Below are 22,264 nucleotides of genomic sequence, written 5' to 3'. Positions count from 1 at the left end.
ACAAAGTAGAACCAAGTCACGGACGACCCGAGCAGAAGTGCATGAACCATCTCGTGCAACATGCACCGTAAAACACTGAGTCGAATTAGGGTGACCCGGCCTCTTAGGAGTTTAGTACTAGTGTATAGACTACTAAGAAACGGAGTTATTAAGGACAGTTTGAATCCAGAAGCTATACAGAAACTGTACATAAAACTATATTTAATGGATAGTTTTGTCGAAATATTTTTTGTCTACCCACTTGTTTTCTCCGTCCTATCATCTATCTATCACATGTCTTCGTATTTTAGTTCTCATGTTGATATAATTTCTTATCTAAGAAACAATTTTCTCATCTCTCTCCGTAATTCTAATGCCACATTATAGTTTTGCTTAGTTGGCACCTAATAAACACGCATAACATAGTCGCAAAAAAACACACGCTTAGTTCTCCAGAGCGTTCTTGGACTCGACCTTCTTCTTGTGCTCAACTTTAGACTTGTACTTCTCAGTATCATGTACCCTCTTTTCAATCTCCTTGCTCAGCCTGCCCTTGTCGTTTGTGATAGTGATCTTGTTCTTCTGGCCAGTCGTCTTGTCTGAATAGGTGGAGAATACCTGCTCCTTCTTGCTGGGCATGGTAGTGTACCTCGGGATCAGAAAGGTCATGACACCTCCAGCCGTGTCCAGACCAAGAGAAAGTGGAGTAACATTCAACAGCAGGAAGTCCAGAACCTTCTCATAGCCCTCACCACTCAAGATGGCAGCCTGGACAGCAGCATCATAGGCAACAGGATATAGCTCACCACCAAGGTGAGTGTCACCAACTGTGGCCTTGACCTCAAAGATACCCTCCTCAATGGTGAGAAGAGAGACATGAAAAGTACCTCCTCCAAGGTCAAATATAAGAACATTCTTCTCACCAACGCTGGTAGCCTTCTTGTCAAGACCATATGCAATAGCAGCAGCGGTCAGCTCATTGATAAAATGCATAACATTTATATCAGCAATTACCCCAGCATCCTTGGTGGCGTCATGGCGTGCCTCTGGGAGTCATTGAAGTAGCAGGAACGGTGACAACTGCGTTCTTGATAGTGTCAGCAACGTAAGCTTCAGCAATCTCCCTCATCTTGATGAGAAGTTGAGAACCATAGAGGAGATATCTCTTCAGCAGCGAACTGCTTCTCCTCGCCCTTGTACTTAACAACAATCGTGGGTTTGTCACCAGGCCCCTAAATAACCTTGAAGAGCCAGAGCTTAAAGTCGCCCTGTACGTAGTCTGTACAGAAGCATCCGTAAATCTCCTACCATCGAGATGCTTGGCATCTGTAGAAAGGATATTATGTGTCAGTAGTTGCAGTATAATTTTTGTACACATAAATGATATGTTTCTAATCTAATAAAGAAAATCACCAATACAAATCAGTATAGGCTTCCTACAGGGAAGTAAAATCACATATAATGCTAATACAAGGACTAGTAACTGTCTATTAAAAGTATAATACATTCAGAAGTGGATAACTATTCTACAAATGGTAGGGGGTAACATTCATTTAAATCATGTGGACTACAAACTTGTCATTCAAGAACTAATGATAATGTTAAGCTCACAACTAAAGGCAATAGCTTGAACGACACACACTTGAATGAGCATACAGCAGACCAATGATTAGATCAACTGCAGATAGCTGATGTATCGTAATTCTAGTCTAGAACCAACAAAATAAAGCACCAGGATAGGTTTACACAAACCTAAAAGGATAATGTTGGCATGTAAACTGCTATAAATGAGTAACTGGAGGCTAATTAAGGAGCAACCAATGTCACAAGATCCGTTCCTCCTAGCTATATGCCATATTTCTTGCCATATTCCAAATGAGTGACAGGGCACATGCAGGCAAATTGTGTGGCAATCGAAGTATAATAAAACAATAATATCCTTTCTGCTACCAATTAAGTTGACACATAAGAGAAACAAGAGTCAACCTGAAGTCAACCAACCCAACAGCAGTCAACTGAACTAAGCTGGTGCGTAGATCCAGTAGCTCTGAGCGAAATAACTAGCAACCAGCAACAGATCCGTCGAAGGTACTCAAAGTGATAAACGACATCGCAGGGATCCCTTGAGAAATCAAGAACTTTGCACTGGCGTACGACAAAAATCAATACAGGCTGTGCTAGAACAGGAGCCAAAATTGCTAGATCTAATCTAACCCAACAAGCAGCAGAGCAGGGACCATCAGAAGTTCAGTACAACGAAGGCGGCCGGACTGCCGGAGAGGGGGTCTGGGTCAGCTCACCGAAGACGGTTCTCAATGCTACCCGTGTTGATGGGGTTCATGGCGACTTGGTTCTTGGCCCCATCACGGATGAGGTGCTCGGAGTCTGTGAAGGCGGCGTAGGACGGGGTGGTGCGGTTGCCCTAGTGGCTGGCGATGATCTCGACGTGGTCGTGCTGCCAGACGCGGAAACACGAGTTGGTGGTGCCGAGGTCGATCCCGATAATAGCCGGGTCCTCGCCCTTGCCGGTCATCCCTGCTTGCTACCTGACGGGAGGACAGCGAGACAGAGGGGCGGCGGCGGGTAGGGATTTTGTGAGGAGCGACGGTGGCGGGTCGGAAGAGCGAAAACAGGGGAGAGGAAGGAGGTTGCGAGTGGCGGATGGAAAAGCTGGTCAAACCAATGTCTCAAAAGAGGAAACTTTTGTATTTTTATTAATTGATGTTTGAATTGATGAAAAAATCATCTATGTAAGGACTTTTAAAGAAAAGCTTCATATTTGTCCTTCCGCTTTTTCGACCCTTGCAAGCACCATATCCCCTTGCTACTTTGCTTTCTTTGCATGCTAATGAAAATGTAACGGACAAGATCGATCTGCAAAATGTTAACAGCAGTGAGGTGGAGGGCAACTGGGGATGGACGACGCCACCACAGCTCACGCAGGCTCAGCTTTTTCGCACAGCTTGAAAAAAAAATCCGGGCCATCATGCTCGGGTTCTTGCTTATGGGCCTAGGCTCCTTTGTATATATATCGTGGCCTACCTTGGAAGACCGCAGCTCACAGAAACTGTTTGCTCAAAGGAATCAAGTCCTCCTAGGTAGAGAGTGGCAGAGGCAAGTTGCTCCACTTGGTCAACCCTTGCTAGGCGGTAGATACTCCTTTGGTTGCTGAACGATGTTGTATAATGTGTTCAGGAATGCTCCACGTACTCGACAGCAGCATTAGGATTCAGGAAGTAATTAACTGAGTAACCGTGTGATGCTGTTACTCCTTCGTTTGTGGAACGATGTTGTATGATGTGTTCAGGAATGCTCCATTCGACAGCAGCATCAGGGTGTAACGGAGTAACCGTGTGATCATTCGGCGCCAAAATTAGTTTGCAGGATAAGAAACTCGCTCTTGCGTCGCAAGGCCATATTATCAGAAATAAATGACTTTTGATATTGAGGTAATTAGTATTACTTTTGGCTAACCTACATGTTCAGTGCACCTACATGTGCAGTCGTACTGCTTTACGTTGTACCCCTTACTATGCACTCTAGTATTTTCAAGTATCTTTATTTTTGCATTGATAGTGTAATAATTAGTTGTTGCATGCAGGGATCCTTGCTTATGGCAGAGCCGCATGGTGCTAGCTTGCAGTGGCCAGTAGGAGTCAGATCCGATCGGTAGATGATGCTCACCAGTATCTAGCACACAATACACATACTCTGTTTGCTCCATTGCTTTACTCCGGCTATCGATCATTCCTGGTGACACGCAGGCTGTCGATGAAAGCCTCCCGATGACATACTGCCAAATCATGTTAACCGGAGACCAAGGTGCGGGAAAGCCTGGCGATGCTCTTGTAGTCTTGGGCATGTGTATATTTCTTCACTGCATAACAATTTTTTTTAAGTAATGGGCCTATGTATATTTGTTCAAGTAATGGACCTGTGGTCCTGGATTTTATAATGAACTGAACATGTAGTGATGAAATCTTTTGTAGTACAACAATAACAGAAAGCGAGCAGACATGGTAGGCTGATCCTGATCGACGTTCCTGAAATCAGGCAAATCATTCTTGATGTCGATGCCCAAAACACGATATCATGTCGATTATTATGGGGTTGTCCTCTGCTTTTCCTATCTCCGCAGCAGCACCATATCCTCTGCCTTTTCGTACGCACAACACCAATATATACATACAGGCCCTCTGCTTTCTGGGATGGAATGAAAACGGAAGACAACCTGCCTGCTTAATAATACTTTGAAGCATGGGAAAAGCTGTGCATCATGTATATATGAACAGATCAAAGAGGAAGTAGATCACAGCAGAAAGAAAGCAGAGCAATGGCCCTGGACTCTGGCTTACACAGGAAAAAAGAAATCTCATGCGCAACGTATACCTCTCTTGAGCTCTCTGTGGCCTTGGACTCAGGTCGACACACGAAATAAGAAATCTCAAGCGCAAGGTATACCTCCTGTAAACTAGTGCTACTAATCCATCATCAACTCGGCCAGTTGTGGCAATATATATGCAAAAGCTCCTATCAGCGAGAGCCGGCGGCATGAGGCGCAATTAAATTTCTTGGTAACATTTTTTACTGATCAGGTTTGCTCTGATTGCACCATGCGGTCAATGGGTATACGTACAACGCTGGTGCACTGCCACCAACTCTACTTTAGAGTTATTTATTTATATCACCAGCTTTGCTTTCAACGACAAGACAATTTTCTCCACCCGCTACACCCAGACAATACGGCAAGAGCTTCACCAGTACAATAACAAACGTCTTCTTCTGCTGGTTTGCCATATGATTGGCCTACATATACTTAGTCTTAAACTGGACGAGATGACCAAACAATAATGCACTTCTAAAAGGCACAAAGAAATCAAATGCTGTGTCGGATTGGTGTGACCTCTTTGGAGTTTAGCACTAGTATGTATCTATTATACTGGTGATTAAAGAAATCAGTTGAGTTTTAAAGTAGATTGGGTTTGTGCATTAAATGTTGTTTGATTTTGTACTATATATATGACAATGAAAGGGCAGCAAGTTGGTCGTAACAAAATGCTGCTGAGTAGTCTGATTGCCATGACCTCTTTTTTCAGATAACATTTTGAATAAGCTAGTTAGTTCAGAAAATGAACTAAATTAGTGTGTCCTCAACATATTCTTAATTACCAACATCTTATATTACCAAAAAAATATATATGACAATGAAAGGGCTGCAAGTTGGTCATAACAAATGCTCCTGAGCAGCCCGATTGGTATGACCTTGGAGTTTAGTACTGGCTACCTTTGGTGCGTACTCTAAGAACAATGATAATGGCTGCAACTTCGACCTACCATGTGCTTAGTATGATTCGTTGTGTGACCTACTAGGAGGTTTACTCCCTTTGTTTTTTAAAATTAATGTTTTAAATAAGCTACTAAGTTAAAAAAAAACAAATTGTTGTTTGATTTCCATTAATATAAAAATGATTTAGGAGATAGTCCTTTTGATTTAGGGATTGTGCAATAGCTCTATAAATAAGAGTATGACTGCTCCTAATCTGCACATCTTTCCTGTTGTCATTCTCTAGGTTTCCTCAGTATGTAGTTGTCTAGTTCTAATGCTATTGAGATCCACAGTGCGAGAGGTTAATACTGTATCTGTGTTTAAGTTTTCTGCAAGTTGTCCTTTGTAAGATCCAGACCTGGTAGATCTCGGAAATAAAGCAATCATGTCCTCTGAGATCTGAGTCTTTGTTCTAATATGATTTGGCTTTCCCCTTCTCTCTGCCCCCCTCTTCACCGTTTTGCTCGATCTTAAGTTCCTAAGGTTTTGAGGTTGTTTTGTTGTGTTGAATTTGTGCTAAGGACATCAAATGAACATCCCTGCCAAATGAATCGGGTAGATTTACCACAAGCACAATTTTTCACCCTTGGGAGGTTTTCCTGAGAAAACCCCACTTCCCTATGCATATTCAGATCTGTTTCATTTCCGGAGTTTGTGGGGTTTGATTCTTTGGGGATATCATCTAATACGCCTAAGAATCATCTCTGTAAATTGTGGGAATTTTTAGAGGCCGTTTGATCCAACTTCGGGATTTTGGGAAGAATTTCGGGGACCTAAGCCGAGCAGACCGACCAGGCTGGTTCTTCACTGTCCAGCCAGCCTCCCAAGTGCTCCAGCCGGCCAGGATGCTCCGAGCACCAGGCAGACGGGTCACCCAACTGGGGCAGGCTGGTTTGCCAGCTCCTTTCTTTTGTGTTGTCCGTTTTCACGAGTTTTTGAGCTCCGGTTGCCTGTTTTGTGTTCTGTCTGTTCCGTAAGCTTTTGTAAGTTGTGCATCGTATATACGTGAACAGAGCAAAGAGGAAGTAGATCACAGCAAAAACAAAGCAGACCAGAGCATGAGCAGATGCAGTGCCAAGCAGTGGCGGTTCTACAGGTTATGCCGGGTATGCACCGGCATATTCTGCGGTCCAGCCAACACGAGTAATACATTATATAATGTAAAAAGAAAAAGAAAAAAAGACACGATGCTTTGCCTGCCTCCCGCTAAGTCCGATGGGTGCGTTGTGAAGTCACGATCCCAATCCCCAACAGCCGCTGCCACGCCGCTCTTTCTTCATCTATGGTCTGCCTCACGAACTCGCGAGGCGCAATCTGGCGATCTCGTCCTGGCTGTGATTCTGCCCATTTCATTCCTGGAAAAGAAGCCAGCGCGGACAGCGGTGCCTACGTTCTGCAGTTCTAGCTGGCTGGCCAACTGCTGCTGCCGGCGTTCTGCGCTTCTGGCTGAAACGACCTGATTTCCGCGAACGGAAATCCATAGAGTCGAAGTGTAATAAGACCGTTATAGATCATATTACCCAAATTCCAGCCGCATATCACATCCATACAACGATAATATCAGAGTACAAATAGTGCAGAATTACATAAATTATTACATCGCCGCATTGGCGGAATCAAAAGTAGCATTCATTCAGAACAGCTTGAAGATAAGATCGCCAAACTTGAGCATAGGAACGAACCCCCCAACCGTCAAACTCCTCGGAGCTATACTCCTCAGCAGAACCTGTGTGTCAAAATTTATCAGTACGATTTGTACTGGCCACTCCCACCGTATGAGCATTGCTTTGTGGAAATTGGATGCAAGTTGGATATAATCAAAAGAAAACTATAAGGCTGGGGTTTCCTAGGTATTAGCATATCGAGTATATAATAACAGTTGGTCAAGTTCTAACACCAATCCCACACACATTTCACCCCATTTCCGTCCAGAGCCAGGTTTCGATCCTGGGATCGATATACCACCATCTCCACACCATCACCATACCATCGCTCAGTCGACAGGCCAACTCCCTCTCGGCACTGTCTCAAGGCCCGTAGCCCCTGGCTATGACCGAACACTCACTCCCAAGGGGAGAAGAGGACTCATCTCACTATCTAGTTTAAGCGAAACCCAGGAAAGGTCCATAGCCGACAAGTCAGCATATGTATCGATCGATCAACCAAACACTCTGCAGAGGTTTTACATAACCACAAGATCCGCCTTCCTTGCTGACCGTCGTCAACTGGGCTGATTCCGGCCGCTTGCTAGCCTAGGATAATGCCACCCTACCATTCCGCCCTGGTACACCCCAAGTCTAGTCTGAGGTGGCTGAAACTGTGAGTCATGAGCCGGGTCCACAAGGTATCCATGAAGTCTCGGAAGGGTGTGGGGGGAATCCTTCGCGCCCCGTACCTCCCTCACACTGTCCGCTATCAACCTAGCAGTAGTGGCAATATCCTACCCAGTATTCCGGCCGTCCCGCACCATATAGGGCTAGTGGTACGTAAGGCTTCCCGGTGAATCTGAGTACTAGTAAGTCCTTAGGGATGACCAAGCCAGAATGTCTTCATCAGGGTTTCCATTTACCGTGCCACCACAGCACCTCCACCCTGGGCTCCTCCCATCACAGGTTCACACCCAGGGCCACCTCATATACCTTTTACCCACCACAGGTATCCCTTCCAGGGGTGCCCAGGTAGCACCCCACGGCAAGACTTGCCCCAGGCTCGTCGTATACTCCAACTTGGTCGACACAACCCTCACCCTCCACGCACCCAAGTCACACACGCAGCACTCTCCCATAGTCCAGATAACACCAGTTTCCACCACGCATCAATGTAGTACAAGCGTAGTAGAAGTAATAAGCAATGAATTATACCAGCAAGTGTGTGACTAGCCTAACAGCAGGGTGAGCAGGGGTAAAGTTGTGTCAAGGTAAAGGCCATCAAGAAAGCATACTACCATGCAAGTCCTATCATAGTGTGATCATAACAATAAAGTAAAAGCACTAGCATTTCTACTTTAGCCATGCGTAATAGGTGCTACAAGATTGGGTGGGATGTGGCACCTTCAGTGTAGTCGTCTCCGTACTCCTCACAGTACTCACGATCCTCGTCCGTCTGATTCTCCTCTGAGTCTACAAACGATCGCATTATAGTCGCATAAGCGACGTCTATAGAATAGCACAAAGAAGCAATGAAACTTCAAAAGAGCCAAATGCACTCAAACATGGGTTCATTGCGTAGAGCTCAATTTTAGATGAATTTTGGTCCTGGTTTCATATTTTTCTGAGGTCGTATGAATTAGTTATGAATTTCTAAAAATTAAATCTATTTCTGAAAATGGAAAATGTTGAATTAATCTTGGGCTGACACGTGTCACACTGTGACTGGTCCACATGGCATGCTGACATCAGCATGACATCAGCATGACGTCATCAACGTCACCGTTTCCGACAGGTGGGGCTAGAGGCTCTTGGGTCACTGACATGTGGGTCCGGTCAGAGTCAACGTCAAGTCAACGAGCGAGTTAACGGTCAACGAGTCAGGGTCACTAACGTGTGGGGCCAGGGCTGCTGACATCTCCGTGACATCATCATGACGTCACCTCGGCTGTGTCGGCTTCTGACGTGCGGGTCCAGCGTGACGTCACCCACTGATAAGTGGGTCCAGCAGCTCTGTGTTGCTGACATGTGGGTCCTGGTCAACGGTCAATGTTGACCGGTCAACGGTCAACCGGATTGGGCCTCGACTGGGCTTTGGTGGGCTTGGACAGGGCTGGACTTGGGCCGGGCTCAGCCCGCCATATGGCATGCTGTGACACAGCCACGTCACGACCTTGGGCCTCCGCTGGGTTTCGTCCACAGCTCGGCCCACACCGTGTGGCTCACGGTGAACCTGTGTTCATGGTCCATGGACCGTTGGCTGGTCTTCGGTGGACCGAGTCCACCCTTCTTCCATCTAGCCTGGTGGGTGCAGGCGCGTGCGGCCGGCAAGGGGAAATCCCCTGCTTCGCTCCCGGCGTGCTCCCACCGGTGGCGTGCCTCGTCGGTGAGCCTTGCCGTAGGCGCTGGCGTCCAATTAAGGTGGGGGAATGCTTCACCAGGCTTCGACGAACACGGTGGTGGGGTCTAGGTGGTGGCTAGGGCTTTCCAGAATGTTGGCCACGGTGGTCGGTGGCTTGGTCATGGCGATGCCCGCCGACGGGGCAGCTAGGGGCTGTCCTAGGGGTCCTGGTGCCCCGTTCCCATCTAGACGGCTAGCGGGCGATAGGGTAAAGTGACGACGGTGACCAAAAGGCCTGGCGGAGTCCACGAGCGGTGGTGGTGCATGGTGGAGCTCTGGCCGAGGTCCTGTGCTCAAGGCCGGCTAATGGAGTCTCGGTCTATGTGGCTACTCTCTGGGCATCACGGTGGTGCTACGACTATGTCCTAGTCCGGCGAGGTGGTCGGGTGCACCAGTGGTGTCCGCGCCATGACGGCGGCAATGTGAGCGCAACATGCGCGTGCTCTGCTATGGCGTCCATGGGGCTAGGAGGAGTCTCAGCAGTGAGGGGCTCACCACTGGTGTCGAAGACGATAGGATGGTGGTGCGGTGGCGGGTCATGGCCATGTAGAGATGAAGCAGTGCAGTGCCGACCCGCAAAGACGACGGCGTCGTCTTCGGCTCCGACGGCTTCGGCAGCATGCGGGTGGCTCTGATCCTCCTCTTCCTTGCTCCTCATTCGTTCCTTCTTCTTCCTCTATCCCCTCTCTCTCTCTTAGCTCGGGTGTGTGGTGGATGGCCACCAGGTGGCGGCGGGGCACGAGGACGTGCTTGGGCAACTGGGGCTGAGGCTTTTATAGCCGAAGCTCGGCCATGGCATGCAGTGAATGGCTGGGGATGGCCAAGGGGCGCGCGGAGGGCTATGATCACATCGAGGCTAGGCTATGGGATCGTGACACGGCTGTGGGTGCGTTGGCGAAACCAATTTCGCGTTCCTTGGTCAGCAAGGCGGGGGACAGGGAGGCGACAAGGTCATGGCTCGGCCATGGCCATGGCAGGCGCGCGTGAGGGGGTGTAGGGTCACGCCGTGGGCGTGGCTGCTGTCAGACTTGGTCGGTCCAGCTGGCGTCCTTGAGCGCGTCTGATCGGTTGATGGCGCGATCATGCGGCCAAGGCGGATTGCGTGGAGCTCCCGCTCCCGTCTCCATTCTACGATTGGAAAAAGCAGGGGGGACCGAGGTGGGTGATGACACCTGGGCCTCGCTTGGCAGCAGCTTCCGTCGGATGATGGCGTGCTAGCGCGTGGGGTCCGGTGGCAGTGGCAGCAAGCGAAGCGGAGAGGCGTGCGGGTGTGAGCAGCGTGCCGGCGGGCTTGCTGAGCTGGCCGCGTGAGTTGGGCCGGCTGCTGCTGCGCGCGCAAGCTGGGCGGGCTGGCTGCTACTGCGTGCTAGTGGGCCGAGCAGGCCGAGCCAGCTGCGGGCCTTCATCTTTTCTCTTCCTTTTTCTGTTTTTATTTTTCTTCTCCTTTGTTTAAGTTCAAATTGATTTGGAATTTGAATTCAAAATTGGTGTACCTTATTCATTAGAGTTTTAGATATGAGGCCCACAACATTCTTTTATATATATTAGGAATTTTTATTTAGCTATTTTGTATAACAAAAATAGGTGTAGTTTTGTTATACAAAAATAGAAATAGTTTTCTCTTTAAGCATTTATTCTTTGATTTGATTAATAATTTCTTTATGGTTTATTTCTTTAAATGAGTTGTTAGGCATTACATAAAGCAAATAGAAATCCAAATCACCATTTGAGTTAACACAGTATGATACATTATATTTGTCAGTATTTAAATGAACATAACTAAACAAATGACATGCCATGCTCATGAAATTGTTTAGTTGGGTTACAACTAATGCAATACTTAGGGTTAGCTCCTACAAATGTCACTCAAAATTGCATGGGGTAATACCAAAAATTTTATAGTTGTGATTTTTGGTGTGTGGATTTTTGGGTTGTTACAGTCCTACCCCCTTAACAGAATCTCGTCCCCGAGATTAAAGCGTAACGTACCCTTCGAAGAGATAAGGATATTGTAGCCGGAGATTAGACTCTTTCTCCCATGTTGCTTCTCTCTCTGTGTGATTGCTCCATTAGATCTCGCACATAGGAATAGTTTTGCTTCGGGTCTCTTTGGTATCTCTGTCTAGAATTCTGATAGGATGTTCTTTATACTCAAGTGTATCTTGAATGTCGAGTGTATCAGTTGGAACTACTTCATCGGGCACTCTCAAGCACTTGCGTAGCTGAGATACATGAAACACGGGATGTACACCCACCAATTCCTCAGGTAGCTCAAGTTTGTAAGCGAGTTTTCCAATCCTTTTATGGATCTTGTATGGCCCAACAAATCTAGGGGCTAGCTTTCCTTTCACATGGAATCTGACAGTTCCACGTAGCGGGGATACCTTGAGATAGACGAAGTCTCCCACATTGAACTCAAGTTCTCTTCTCCTTTTGTCAGCATAGCTCTTGTATCAACTTTGAGCAATTCTCATATTCTCCTTTACTTGAGCAACTCCTTCTTCTGCATCTTGAATCTTAGCGGAATCAAAGAACGATCTTTCACCCGGTTGGGACCACATCAAAAGTGTCTTACAAGGTCTGCCATACAGAGCTTCAAACGGAGACATCTTGATATTGGCTTGGTAGCTGTTGTTGTAAGAGAACTCTGCATAGGGTAGGCATTTCTCCCAATCAGAGCCATAATTCAGTACACTAGCACGAAGCATGTCTTCTAAAATCTGATTTACTCGTTTTGTCTGTCCATCTGTCTGTGGGTGATAAGCAGTACTGAAATCAAGTTTGGTTCCGATGGACTTGTGCAGAGCTTCCCAGAATCTAGACACAAACTGAGGACCACGATCAGATACAATACTAGAGGGAGCTCCATGTAGTCTGAGAATATGCTCAACATATAGATCTGCTAATTTTTCGGCATTGGTCTTGGTCTTAACGGGTACAAAGTGAGCAACCTTAGTCAAACGATCTACAATCACCCAAATGGAATCATTGCCTCTCTGTGATCGGGGCAATCCAACTATGAAATCCATGGATATGCTCTCCCATTTCCACTCGGGAACGTTAAGAGGCTTTAGCAAACCTACAGGCCTTTGGTGTTCAGCCTTGACTCTATTACAGGTGTCACATCGTGCCACAAGTCCTGCAATGTCCGTCTTCATGCCTTTCCACCAAAAGTGTTTCTTCAAGTCTTGATACATTTTTGAACCTCCAGGGTGAATACAGTACTTGGAATCGTGAGCTTCTGATAGAATTTCCTCTCGAAGCCCTAGGTCAGATGGAACACAGATTCTGTTCTTGAACCAGATGGTTCCTTGTTCATCTTCATGGTGGTTGGTCTTGTAGCCTAGTTTCATCAGACCATGAAGATATTCGATCTCTTCGCAACTTTTCTGAGCTTGATGGATGCGATCTGTGAGATCATACTGTATGCGGAGCTCATTCAACAAGCCATGTGGTAGTATCTCAAGTTGGAAATCATCAATCTCTTCCTTGAGCTCATATGGTATGGATTCAGTGATCAAAGTGTGATAGTAACTCTTGCGACTAAGAGCATCTGCGACTACATTAGCTTTTCCCGGATGATAGTGAATTTCTAGGTCATAGTCTTTGATCAACTCTAGCCATCGGCGTTGCCTCATATTCAAATCTTCTTGAGTGAAGAAGTACTTCAAGCTCTTGTGATCAGTGTAGATATCACACTTGTTGCCTATCAAATAGTGTCTCCAGATCTTTAAGGCATGCACAACTGCTGCTAACTCAAGATCATTGGTTGGGTAACGGTTCTCGTGTTCTTTCAACTATCGAGAAGCATAAGCTATCACTCTTCTGCCTTGCATCAATACACAGCCAAGTCCTTGAAGGGATGCATCACTATAGACCACAAAATATTTGCTGATATCAGGCAATGCTAGCATAGGAGTTGTGGTAAGCTTATGTTTCAATTCCTAGAAGCTTCGCTCACACTCGGGCATCCATTCAAACTCCTTAGTCTTCTTTAGAAGGTAGGTCATCAGACGGGCTATCTTGGAAAAGTTCTCGATGAATCAGCGATAGTATCCAGCCAATCCCAAGAAACTTCTGACTTTTGTCACATTACGGGGTTGTTCCCATTCTTTCACAGCTTCAATCTTAGCTGGGTCAACTGCAACACCTTTAGCTGATAGTACATGGCCTAGGATGGCAACTTCCTATAGCCAAAACTCACATTTGCTGAACTTTGCGTAGAGCTGATGTTGGGCTAGTTTCTCAAGTACAGTTCTCAGATGATGTTTATGTTCCTCAGTGGTGGGTGAATAGACAAGGATGTCATCAATAAATACTACCACGAACTTATCAAGTTCATCCATGAAAACCTTATTCATCATGTTCTTGAAGTATGCGGGAGCATTCATGAGCCCAAAGGATACCACAGTGAACTCAAACTGCCCATACCTAGTCACGAAAGCTGTCTTCGGGATGTCACTCTCTCGAATCTTCATCTGATGATAGCCAGATCTGAGATCAATCTTGGAGAAATACTTGGCACCTCAAAGCTGATCAAGTAAATCATCGATCCTTGGCAGGGGGTACTTGTTCTTGATGGTGATTGCGTTCAAGTTCCGATAATCAATGCACATTCTCATTGAGCCATCCTTCTTCTTAACAAACAGAATAGGGGATCCTCAGGGTGAAGCACTAGGTCTGATATATCCCTTCGAGATGAGCTCATCAAGCTATTTCTTGAGCTCGGCCAGTTCATCAACAGACATGCGATAGGGTCTCTTGGCAATGGGTCCTATTCCCGACAAAAGATCAATGATGAACTCTACATCACGGTCTGGTGGCATACCCGGTAATTCTTCAGGGAATACATCGGGATAGTCTCTGACCATAGGCACATCATGAACTATCTTCTCCTCTTTTTGTGATTCTGAACTGGCTTTAAGGGCACATAGGATAGAGGTGGACTTTCTGGACTGGGGTTCACATCTAATGACTTGGCCTGATGGGTGGGTCACTTGGACGTATCTAGGTGAACATGATATGATACCTCGGTGAATGGTTAGCCAATCCATGCCTAAGATGACATCTAGGTTAGTGGAAGGTAACAGGGTTAGGTCGGCTTTAAAGATAAGACCCTCAATGGTAAGACTTACTCTCTTACAGATGTGGGTGCACTTTAGGTCTCCTAAGGGTGAGCTAGTGATGATAGGCTTTCCACGTGGGGTTACAGGTAGGTCATGCTCTCGTGCAAACTTGGATGATATGTAAGAACAAGTTGCTCCAGAGTCAAATAGAACTGATGCAGTATTGCCATTAACTAAAAACATACCGTACACAATGTCAGGGGCAGCCTGTGCTTCCTTGGCGTCTAGATGGTTGAGACGTCCACGAGTAGCAGATCCCTTGAACTATGACTTCTGAGCGGTTGAGTTCTGAGGGCACTCAGCGGCTTTGTGACCTGGTTGGCCACAAGCGAAGAGGTGAAAGGCGCACCGCCTGTAGGGTTTGGCGCGGGTGCCTTCCAGTTTCCAGTGCTTGGTGCAAAGCGGTTCTGTGCTGGACGTTCATTCACAGAGCGGGGACGGTTGAAACGGTCCTGAGTGTTGCGGTCCTAAGCATAATGGTCCCAGGTGTAACGATCCTGAGCAGGACAAGAGTATTTGGTGGTGTAGCCTCCTCCACCCCTACTCGATCCATGGTTGTCATCCCTGTTGTGGCGAGAGCGTTCCCTGGATGGTGCATCTCTGCGGAACCTCTTGCGATCATGGCCACAAAAAGACTCCTCAGGCTTACGCTTCCTCTCCCTGTACTCCTCTCTAGCTTCAGCACGGTCCTTCTCGATCTAGATGCAGCAATCCACCAGAGCACGCAACGTGTTACTCTCAATACCGCCAAACTTCAGCTTGATGTGCGGGTTAAGTCCCTTGCGGTAATAGTACAGCTTCTCCTTCTCCGAGTTCACAACATAGGAAGGTGCATAGCGCAGAAGGTTGGTGAAACGAGTAGTGTACTCCATCACCCTGTCCTTTCCCATCTTGATGTTGCAGAACTCCTCGGCTTTGTCCTCCATGATACCCTTGGGAATGTGATACTCAGTGAATGCCTCGGCGAACTCATCCCACGAGATGTTGGCAGGGTCCTCATGGGAATCACTAAAACTGTCCCACCAGGCACGTGCTGCACCTGTGAGCTAGTGTGTGGCAGCTCCAACACACTCATCGTCGGTGAAAGTGGTGAGATCAAGCTTCTTCTCTATCTCCTTGAGCCAGTCATCGGCTACAAGCGGGTCAGGGTCAGTGCCATCATAGGTAGGTGTCCTCAGCTTTAGAAATCCCTCTAGCTTCATTTGGAAGTCATTCGGCTGACCTCCCTGGCGACGGTTTGCTCCTTCTACAATAGCTGCAAGAAGCTAGGTCTGTTGTGCCATCACTTCTGCCAGGTTCGGTGGTGGTGGTGGTGGAATGTTCTCCTCAGGCAGTGGGGTATTCTCCAGGTGGAAGGGTATCCCTCCACGTCCATGGCCACGGTTGTTGCCACCACATCCCCCATTTGGTTCGACTGGTTCGGGGGTGGGCGCACGTCCACGGTTCATTAGGCGAGCAGATCGGCGGTTCGGCATCTGCAACACGGATCATAGGAATTTTAGTGCTTGTGCCATAAGTGCTTATAATTCAATATGATTACATGATTTTAACGATTTTAAAGAAAAATATTTATACTATCCAACACTCATTACAAAGAAGCAATAAGATCCATAAGATGCAATAAGATCCAAAACATTCATTACATGGGTTTTATTACATAGCATCATCTCCAGTAGCTACACTTGAAGATGTGCGAGAATCATACTACGTATAATGTCTCATAATACATCTCATAAGGGGTACATCATGGGGTACAACTTATGGCAGCCACTGACATGACTCATGACCACATAGGGTCGTCTACTCTAACTCGTACACCGCAGCTGGGATACGACTGTTCTTGATCTCGATCTCCTCGTTAGACTTGTGAAGTCGGGACACGTGCTTCAAGGCCTCGACGAGCTCCTCAGTAGGCTTGGCTCCAGGTAGGGTAGGGCAGGCATCTAGGTTGAGGTGAGTCGGGGCTAACTCAAACTCCTCTATCCTAGGCTTCGTCTTGCTGTGAATCTCCTTGGGTAGCTGATCCCACATACCCTTCATCTCCCTGAGGTGCTTCTTGTCAGACTTCTGCCAAGCCTGCCAAGTCCTCTCACACTTGTCCTGTAGGTACTCGTTCTGCTTGAGTGCCTCGATCAGGTGACCCTGGTTATGAATGGCCTTCTTCCTGAACTCCTCTAGCTCCTAGGTCATGGTCTTGTTTCGAGATTGGATTTTCAGCATATCAATCCCCTTGGACCTCTCTCTATCTCCTCTACGGTTGAACTCGGCCTTCTTGTTGTCCAACTCTCTCTGCAACTCCAAGACCTTGCTATCAAGGTAGCAGTTCCTGTTGCCTAGGTCAGCTGCTTTGTCCTATAAGTCCACGACCTCGGCTCTGTGGACTTCTTCATGATGGTTGAGCTCGTCCTGTAGCTTGGCAACTATCTTGAGCAGACTAGCTCGCTCCTGTGCTCCCTACAAGTCTCGCTCCTAGTACTCCCACAGAAGGGCTCGGTCCTGACGTCTCTTTTGCTCAAGCTGGGTCACATACCTGTCCTACTCTAGTAGGTGGATAGCTGAGACGCGAAGGCATCTGGCCTCCTCTGCAAGGATAACTCTGCCGGCTGCGAAACTCTGCTCACTAGGGGTAAGGCTAAGGTCGAGGGCCTAGGGAAGTAGACGGAACTCTATCGTCTTTAGGTGCTCATAGTGGTCCCTCATCACTCTGCGAAGTGCCTTGTGTGAGATAGCTCGCAGTCCCTCCCCAACTGTGTCCTCTATAGTCATCTCGGTGAAAGCAGGGACAGAAGGTAAGGTAGTGCTAGCTAGGAACTCAACTGAGGTGACAACTGGTCCTTCGATTCCTCCTTCCTGAGCTGGCTTCCTGGTGCAGGTGACCTTAACAAGCTCGTCAGGGACTTCTAACATGACGAGAACTCGATAGAGGGTCTGTGCAAAACCCCCGAGCTCACGTAGGTCGAAGGTAAGCTTGGCGTGGTCCAGAGGTAACGGTCCTAGAGGCGGCCATTCAATGTTCATTGCTATCTGCATGTTTCAAGGAACAGGTGTTAGCAGGTCAATAATAGATAAGCCTTGCATAAAAGTAAATGCAGGGTCGGTATATAACCGAAAGAAGGGTTGTCAATGTCCTATTCTATCGTCCATTTCTGAGGGTTTCGTCCTATGGTCAAGTATGGCTCTGATACCAACTAAAACGACCTGATTTCCGTGAAGGAAATCCACAGAGTCGAAGTATAATAAGACTGTTATAGATCATATTACCCAAATTCCAGTCGCATATCACATCCATACAACGATAATATCAGAGTTCAAATAGTGCAGAATTACATAAATTATTACATCACCGCATTGGCGGAATCAAAAGTAGCATTCATTCAGAACAGCTTGAAGATAAGATCGCCAAACTTGAGCGTAGGAACGAACCCCTCAACCGTGAAACTCCTCGGAGCTATACTCCTCAGCAGAACCTGTGTGCCAAAATTTATCAGTACGATTTGTACTGGCCACTCCCACCGTATGAGCATTGCTTTGTGGAAATTGGATGCAAGTTGGATATAATCAAAAGGAGCATATAAGGCTGGGGTTTCCTAGGTATTAGCATATCAAGTATATAATAACAGTTGGTCAAGTTCTAACACCAATCCCACATACATTCCACCCCATTTCCGTCTAGAGCCAGGTTTCGATCCTGGGATCGATATACCACCATCTCCACACCATCACCATACCATCTCTCAGTCGATAGGCCAACTCCCTCTCGGCACTATCTCAAGGCCCGTAGCCCCTGGCTACGACCAAACACTCACTCCTAGGGGGAGAAGAGAAGGACTCATCTCACTATCTAGTTTAAGCGAAACCAAGGAAAGGTCCATAGCCGACAAGTCGGCATATGTATCGATCGATCAACCAAACACTCTGCAGAGGTTTTACATAACCACAAGATCCGCCTTCCTTGCTGATCGTCATCAACTGGGCTGATTTCAGTCGCTTGCTAGCCTAGGATAATGCCACCCTACCATTCAGCCCTGGTACACCCCAAGTCTAGTCTAGGGTGGCTAAAATTGTGAGTCATGAGCCGGGTCCATAAGGTCTCCATGAAGTCTCGAAAGGGTGTGGGGGGAATCCTCTGCCCCGTACCTCCCTCACACTGTCCGCTATCAACCTAGCAGTAGTGGCAATATCCTACCCAGTAGTCCGGCCGTCCCGCACCATATAGGGCTAGTGGTACGTAAGGCTTCCCGGTGAATCTGAGTACTAGTAAGTCCTTAGGGATGACCAAGCCAGAATGTCTCCATTAGGGTTTCCATTTACCGTGCCACCACAGCACCTCCACCCTGGGCTCCTCCCATCACAGGTTCACACCCAGGGCCACCTCATATACCTTTTAACCACCACAGGTATCCCTTCTAGGGTTGCCCAGGTAGCACCCCATGGCAAGACTTGCCCTAGGCTCGTCGTATACTCCAACTTGGTCGACACAACCCTCACCCTCCACGCACCCAAGTCACACACGCAGCACTCTCCCATAGTCCAGATAACACCAGTTTTCCACCACGCATCAATGTAGTACAAGCGTAGTAGAAGTAATAAGCAATGAATTATAGCAGCAAGCGTGTGACTAGCCTAACAGCTGGGTGAGCAGGGGTATAGTTGCGTCAAGGTAAAGGCCATCAAGAAAGCATACTACCATGCAAGTCCTATCATAGTGTGATCATAACAATAAAGTAAAAGCACTAGCATTTCTACTCTAGCCATGCGTAATAGGTGCTATGAGATTGGGTGGGATGTGGCACCTTCAGTGTAGTCGTCTCTGCACTCCTCACGGTACTCATGATCCTTGTCCGTCTGATTCTCCTCCGAGTCTACAAACGATCGGATTATAGTCGCGTTAGTGACGTCTATAGAATTGCACAAAGAAGCAATGAAACTTCAAAAGAGCCAGATGCACTCAAACATGGGTTCATTGCGTAGAGCTCAATTTTAGATGAATTTTGGTCCTGGTTTCATATTTTTCTGAGGTCGTTTGAATTAGTTATGAATTTCTGAAGATTAAATCTATTTCTGAAAATGGAAAAGGCTGAATTAATCCTGGGCTGACATGTGTCACACAGTGACTGGTCCACATGGCATGCTGACGTTAGCATGACATCAGCATGACATCATCATCTTGATTCCGAGCTGACTGGTGGGGTCCTGCTGACGTCAGCATGACGTCATCAACGTCACCGTTTTCGACAGGTGGGGCCAGAGGTTCTTGGGTCACTGACATGTGGGTCCGGTCAGAGTCAACGTCAAGTCAACGGGTGAGTCAACGGTCAACAGGTTAGGGTCACAAATGTGTGGGGCCAGGGCTACTGACGTCAGTAGCTGACGTCACTGTGACATCATCATGATGTCACCTCGGCTGTGTCAGCTTCTGACGTGCGAGTCCCGCGTGACGTCATCACGATGTCAGCATGACGTCACCCACTGACAAGTGGGTCCAGCGGCTCTATGTCGCTGACAAGTGGGTCCTGGTCAACGATCAACATTGACCGATCAACGGTCAACCGGATTGGGCCTCGACTGGGCTTTGGTGGGCTTGGACAGGGTTGGACTTGGGCCGAGCTCAGCCCACCACGTGGCATGCTGTGACACAGCCACGTCACGACCTTGGGCCTTCGCTGGGTTTCGTCCACAGCTCGGCCCACACCGCGTGGCTCACGGTGAACCTGTGTTCATGGTCCATGGACCGTTGGCTGGTCTTCGGTGGACCGAGTCCACCCTTCTTCCCTCTGGCCTGGTCTATGTGCACGGGGTGCAGGCGCGTGCGGCCGGCATGGGGAAATCCCCTGCTTCCCTCCTGGCGTGCTCCCACCAGTGGCGTGCCTCGCTGGCGAGCCTTGCCGTAGGCGCTGGCGTCCAATTAAGGTGGGGGAACGCTTCACCAGGCTTCGGCGAACACGGTGGTGGGGTCTAGGTGGTGGCCAGGGCTTTCCAGAACGTTGGCCATAGTGGTCGGCGGCTTGGTTGTGGCGGTGCCTGCCGACGGGGTAGCTAGGGGCTGTCCTAGGGGTCCTAGTGCCCCGTTCCCGTCCAGACGGCTAGCGGGCGACAGGGTGAAGTGACGACGGTGACCAAAAGGCGTGGCGGAGTCCGCGAGCGGTGGTGGTGCATGGCGGAGCTCCGGTCGAGGTTCGGTGCTCATGGCCAGGGTATTGTGGCTGGCTAATGGGGTCTTGGTCTACGTGGCTACTCTTCGAGCGTCACGGTGGTGCTACGACTATGTCCTAGTCCGGCGAGGCGGCCGGGTGCGCTAGTGGTGGCCGCGCCATGACGGCATCGTCGTGAGAGCGGCGTGCGCGTGCTCTGCTACGGCGTCCATGGGGCTAGGAGGAGTCTCAGCAGCGAGGGGTTCACCGCTGGTGTCAAAGACGATAGGATGGCGGTGCGGTGGTGGGTCGTGGCCGTGTAGAGACGAAGCAGTGCAGTGCCGACCCGCAAAGACGACGGCGTCGTCTTCGGCTCCGACGGCTTCGGCAGCACGCGGGTGGCTCTGATCCTCCTCTTCATTGCTCCTCACTCGTTCCTTCTTCTTCCTCTATCCCCTCTCTCTCTTGGCTCGAGTGTGCGGTGGATGGCCACTAGGTGGCGGGGGGCATGGGGGACGTGCTTGGGCAACCGGGGCCGAGGATTTTATAGCCGAAGCTCGGCCATGGCATGTAGTGAACGGCTGGGGATGGCCAAGGGGCGTGCGGAGGGCTATGATGGCGTCGAGGCTAGGCTACGGGATCGCGACGCGGCCGTGGGTGCGTTGGCGAAACCAATTTCGCGTTCCTTGGTCAGCAAGGCGGGGGACAGGGAGGCGACAAGGTCACGGCTCGGCCATGGCCATGGCAGGCGCGCGCGAGGGGGGTGTAGGGCCACGCCTCGGGCGTGACTGCTGTCAGACTTGGTCGGTCTAGCTGGCGTCCTTGAGCGCATCCGATCGGCTGATGGCACAATCATGCGGCCAAGGCGGATTGCGTGGAGCTCCCACTCCCGTCTTCGTTCTGCGATCAGGAAAAGCAGGGGGGACCGAGGTGGGTGATGACACCTGGGCCCCGCTTGGCAGCGGCTTCCATCGGATGATGGCGTGCTGGCGCGTGGGGTCCGGTGGCAGTGGCAGCAAGCGAAGCGGAGAGGCGTGCAGGCGTGAGCAGCGCGCCGGCCGGCTTGCTGGGCTGGCCGCGTGAGTTGGGCCGGCTGCTACTGTGCGCGCAAGCTGGGCGGGCTGGCTGCTACTGCGCGCTAGCGGGCCGAGTAGGCCGAGCCAGCTGCGGGCCTTCTTCTTTTCTCTTCCTTTTTCTGTTTTTATTTTTCTTCTCCTTTGTTTAAGTTCAAATTGATTTGGAATTTGAATTCAAAATTGGTGTACCTTATTCATTGGAGTTTTAGATATGAGGCCCACAATATTCTTTTATATATATTAGGAATTTTTATTTAGCTATTTTGTATAACAAAAATAGGTGTAGTTTTGTTATACAAAAATAGAAATAGTTTTCTCTTTAAGCATTTATTCTTTGATTTGATTAATAATTACTTTATGGTTTATTTCTTTAAAGGAGTTGTTACGCATTACATAAAGCAAATAGAAATCCAAATCACCATTTGAGTTAACAATGTATGATACATTTTATTTGTCAGTATTTAAATAAACATAACTAAACAAATGACATGACATGCTCATGAGATTGTTTAGTTGAGTTACAACTAATGCAATACTTAGGGTTAGCTCCTACAAATGTCACTCAACATTGCATGGGGT

At 48.3% G+C, this 22,264-nt stretch overlaps 1 non-coding gene and 1 pseudogene across 1 annotated transcript; both read right to left on the bottom strand.

Annotated features, from left to right (window-relative positions):
- Window positions 1-202: 202 nt before the first annotated feature.
- On the bottom strand, window positions 203-10,010 carry LOC136489657 (heat shock cognate 70 kDa protein 2-like; annotated as a pseudogene).
- Window positions 1,749-1,882, bottom strand: LOC136490497 (small nucleolar RNA F1/F2/snoR5a). The gene has a single exon (XR_010767775.1). It is a non-coding gene; the product is annotated as a small nucleolar RNA F1/F2/snoR5a (small nucleolar RNA).
- Window positions 10,011-22,264: the final 12,254 nt, after the last annotated feature.

This window comes from Miscanthus floridulus, chromosome 10 (genome assembly GCF_019320115.1).
Source record: "Miscanthus floridulus cultivar M001 chromosome 10, ASM1932011v1, whole genome shotgun sequence".
NCBI classification, from domain to species: domain Eukaryota; kingdom Viridiplantae; phylum Streptophyta; class Magnoliopsida; order Poales; family Poaceae; genus Miscanthus; species Miscanthus floridulus.
This window is presented reverse-complemented; position numbering and strand designations above follow the sequence as displayed.